This window comes from Pseudophryne corroboree, chromosome 7, assembly GCF_028390025.1.
Source record: "Pseudophryne corroboree isolate aPseCor3 chromosome 7, aPseCor3.hap2, whole genome shotgun sequence".
Lineage (NCBI taxonomy): Eukaryota > Metazoa > Chordata > Amphibia > Anura > Myobatrachidae > Pseudophryne > Pseudophryne corroboree.
Genome location: NC_086450.1, coordinates 470248302 through 470253367, shown reverse-complemented (window position 1 = coordinate 470253367; position 5066 = coordinate 470248302).

Below are 5066 nucleotides of genomic sequence, written 5' to 3'. Positions count from 1 at the left end.
AAGAAAAAAAGGCATTTTGTTTCCCCCAGCACACTGAATGATAACAGTAGCTAGATGTAAATCCCACATAATAATATAATTCAGAGATCTTTGTTACATATATTTAAGCAAATGTGTGGTTAAGCCCCAAAGCATCAAGGCATCTCTGTATATTTGGGGTCCCAAGCGCTATATCTAGGTGCAGGGTGTGGCACCCCAAAACACCAGCATAAGCCAGAAAGCCCATGGTAGGATACCAGTGAAAAAATTATAGTGTTAATAAATTAATGTTAGGAAGCTGAAGCAATGAAGAAGGTGATACAAAAATTAAATGTAATTAAAATGGAGAAATAGTGTTAAAAGAAATTAGTGTGTGAAAAGTATTAATGGAATGTAAAGGTATGCCACACTTAAGCCATCCAGCTCAGCCAGTCCAGAGGCACCACACCTCACACATCCATTACCCCAATCTGAGTCTATGAATAACCAGCATTTTAATTACATTTCATTTTTGTATCACCTACTTCATAGCTTCGGCATCCTAACATGAATTTATTAACACTATAGTTTTTTCACTGGTACAATATAGGGCAATCAAAGAACAGATCAAGCAACCAATAACTTGTATTTATCCGAATCCTGGAATTCCAAACAGTTAAACAAGGTAGAGGTAAACATTGAGGTATGATCAAAAGCAGCCATTGAAAATTTCTAAATTGACATATATAAATCTAAAGAAGTTATCAAGTCTTAACAGAAGGGGGTAAGGATGAACGCCATTTAACTGGGATTATTGCCTTAGAGGCACTGTTCATATGTCATAAGAGTGATTTTATTTAGTTTCAGATGAGCCAGGAAATAACATTAAGAATCTAAAACTCTGGGTCTTCAAAATCTCCTTCACCCACAATATCCTTCACAAGTTGGATGATTTGGGCCCAAAAGAAAGATAGAGAAGAGCAGAACCACCAAATGTGTACTGGTATTGCTGTGCCATTATGCCATCACCAACAAACATTAGAAAGGCCAGGGAACATTTTACTCTGAACACTAGGACATCTGTACCATCAAGTGGAAAAATTATAATGTGTCTCAATAACTAATACACTTTGCGAGGAGGCATGTAAAAATGGAAAGGCTTTAAACCATTGCTTATCAGTCAATTAAATATTCAGGTCTGTTTTCCAATCCCTTGTAAATGTAGTAAAGGAAAAAAAAAAGACTTTCTAATATAATATGATATAATATAGAGATGAAATGAGAGATAGGAGCCTTTTGAACACAAACAGCTTCAAAAGGGGTATAGTCTCTGCAAAGTACACCCATTTATTTGCCATCTATACATAGGAAACTTACTGGATATAATACTAGTATTCTGTTTGAGGGAGGATTATGACCTGTTGTAAATCCCGGAAGAGACACAATATCCTACCATTAAAAAGATGGCAAGCTCTTCAAATGTCCTGGACATTCCACAATTTAAAGGCATTGATATCTAGTCCAAGAGGGAATTCCAGGTTTCACAAAAGGGAAGTTAAAGGCAATATATCTCAGGAAATTGATGGTAGATAATTTCTGCCCAATTTGGATCGTAGAGTAAATAGTTGGGTGGTCTGTTATTTGTATGCATGACATCCAAGGTAAAACCTGTGAGGGAGTGGGACTAATGTTTTTTTCCACTATGATCATTGTAGATTCATTGTAGATTTGGACCAGCCCGAGATTCTGTTAAGATGGACCACCTGATAATAAAACAAAAAATGAGGGAGTTGCAGACTTGTCGATTTAGTGTGATAGAAAATGTTATGGCGAAACTTAGGTTTTCTACCAAATAAGTCACACACCAATATCTGTAATTTCTTCAAAAAAGGAAGATGGTATCATAATGGGTAAAGTCTGCAGACAATAATATAAGATCCCCGGGAGGATGTTGATTTTTATAATATTAACCCTTCCAATCCTGTGGTTGCCAAACCTGTAAATATTTCCTTATAGTACTCAACAGAGGGGTAAAATTAGCCAAAAAAGTCTTGTGATGTGTCTTGTTAATTGAATGGCTAGGTATTTAATTTGTGATGGATGCTATTGCAATGAGAAGGCTGGGGGCCATGGCCTAGCAGGCAACTGAGACGGAAGTGTCCTTTTGGAGCTCCTGGCTGGCATTCTACATCTGCCGACACTGAGCCTGACATTTGCCTCCTCTCACCGCAGATCCTGCTCAGCTGTCTGCCTGCCACTTCAGCACCCCTATTGTGAGTAGTTTCAGAGCTGGGGGAGACTTCTGGTCTCCATGCTGGTTGAGACCCTCACATGTATCAGGTGCCAGGGACTGGATTTTGGAGTGAGGTTCATTAACGGTGCTCGGAGTACGATGTTACTCCATGACATACCTAGTGTCACCAGTGCTCTCTTCACCCCTGAGTTGTTAAGGCAGCTGTGGGAACCCCGGCCCCAGCTCCCTTCCTTGTGTGTCTCTGCACATGCTGACGATACCACCCGCACCACGGATGCCAGGTTTCTCCGGTCTTGCTGCTCTGGATGGATGCTGGGCACTAATTGAAAAAGTGGATAGCTAAGTCCTCCCTGGGTCATATGGACAGGTTGTCATATAGACTTCCGAGGTACCACCAGCCTAAGGTGATTTGTGGCTGATTTCAGATAAGTACTTCCTGAATGGGACAACATGTATACTGTATATTTGGACTTGTGCTGCACTGAGAGATTTACCTGTTTAATTCTACTGCATTCTGTGCCTTTCACAGACACTATTCAGCTTACTCTTATTACAGCATACTACAGTACACTGGACTTGTGTATTTTGCATCCCTAGTATTATTCTAATTTAAGTGTGGGACACTGCTGGCCAGGTCTCACTGCTTCTCTGCCACACTCTCTTTCTGGGGACTACAACAATATTGGCTAGTACTTAGCTCAGCATATATTACCTATGACTTTGGATCATTATATGCTATTGGTTCTGGTATATTGTATAGTTACTCCATGAGTAACAATTGCTCATCATATAGGGTAAGTCCTGATTTCCACTCCTTATCCCCAGTTGAGTCACTATTCCTGTCCGAGAAAAGAGCAGTGAAAGACAGACTTGGGGGGATCTCAAAGGAGGAGACATACCTCATACTGGCTCAGTATCCTTTTATTTCTAAAGATCGCTTTCCATAGTGAGCCTGGATATGGTGAATAGAAATCGCAAGGCCCCTCAAGGGGACCCAACTTTCTTTTTTGGTCCTAAATGTGGCAAAAATTAAAATAAACAACCTCTCTCTTCAGGATCCTCTCAGAAGCCTATTACATATCCTCCTAGGTCTACTTATGCTTTACATACTGACCCTGATCCTTATGACTCCCTAGTGCAACAGATTGCGACTACATTCAGGGTGGAATTACGAGCAGCCATAAAATAGCTTAAGCCAATATTTTCTCCTTAGTAGCTCGCACTAGTACTTTGGAACAGAAAACTGACAAGATATGTAACTATGAAGATGTCCTTACTCATGAGGTTTCTTACCTGATTACGGAATTTTATATTCTTCACGAACATGTAGAGGATCTCAAAAATTGCTCACGTCGGAACAACCTACTTGTAAGAAATGTACCTGAATCTATTAATAATGCAGCTCTCCGGGACTATCTGAATGGCTTGTTCTATCAACTTCTTCCAGACTTTCAGATGAACAGTTCTTGCTAGACATAGCTCATGGAGCCCTTCATGAAGAACCTCTGTCAAACTAACCTTAGAGGGACATTGGGGAAAATTCAGAGTTTATTGCAGCAGCAAATTTGTTATCAGTTGGGCAAAACCATGTGCACTGCAGGAGGGGGCAGATATAACATGTGCATAGAGTTAGATTTGGGTGGGGTGTGTTCAAACTGAAATTTAAATTGCAGTGTAAAAATAAAGCAGCCAGTATTTACCCTGCACAGAAACAAAATACCCACCCAAATCTAACTCTCTCTGCAAATATAATATCTGCCCCCCTGAAGTGCACATGGTTTTGCCCAACTGATAACAAATGTTCTGCTGCGATCAACTCTGAATTACCCCCACTGTCCTTAAGATGCATTTCTTCCATGTTAAAACAAAAAATTCTGGCAGCATGTCGGAGATTTCCGGCTATTCCCTATAAATGTTCTCATCTTTCAAGATTTTGCCCCTTCCACTCTGAAAAAAAAAGAAGAGAAATTTTGCCCATCACAAAAGCTCTTCATAATCGTAAGATTACATAGAAATGGGTTTTTCTGTTCTCTCTTCAGTTTTCCTTCAATAGCCAAAATCACACTGTAAAAACACCTGATGGTGGTCTAGGCACCCTTAGAAAATTGGATTTTTCTCAGTTCCTACCTCAACTCCTTTTCCTGTTTCTCCAGGAAGCTCCAAGTCAAAATCCACTCCCCGAGCTGAATGGTCGACTTCTTGAACCGTGCCCTTCAGGTTTATTACAGTGACTGCAGCTTTTCCAGGAACTTATAAGATCAGTTTGATTTTGTCTGCATTGTCTCTGCCTCCAGGATTGAGGTATGGGGTTTGCTGTCTGCACTACCGGGGACTCTCTATCCTTTTTTCTTGCTAGCATTCAGGTATGTCACTGCTAATGGGGATTGCTCATGCCTCCATCCAGAAGTGCATTGATCTGTAAACTTATTTACCTCTGATAATGGTTTCATTTTAGCTGGTGATGGCCACATTTCCAACTCATTAATATTCATTCATTTTACTGTGATGCTAATGTTTGTTATTCATCTCTGCAATTTTTCACCTTGGTAATGCATCATGGGATAAGGGATATTAACCTGGGGACTTTTGCAGAATTAGTATACACTGTACTTTATGTTCATGTTGTTTGGTTAGACATGCCCTGCCTTATTCTCATCCTCTAATATATGTTAGATGTCCCGATTTGGATGCTGTTTTGGTTCACCTGTGGAGGGTTTGCCTTCTATTCTCTAGCAGCCTCCACCCACAACACTCTAAACCCTCCCAAGATGGACAGGGGTTTAGTCCAGGGTTGTTTGTCGTGTCCATGAGACTGTGACTTTTTTTTCTGGGCCTCCTTTCCTTTTGTGTCCTG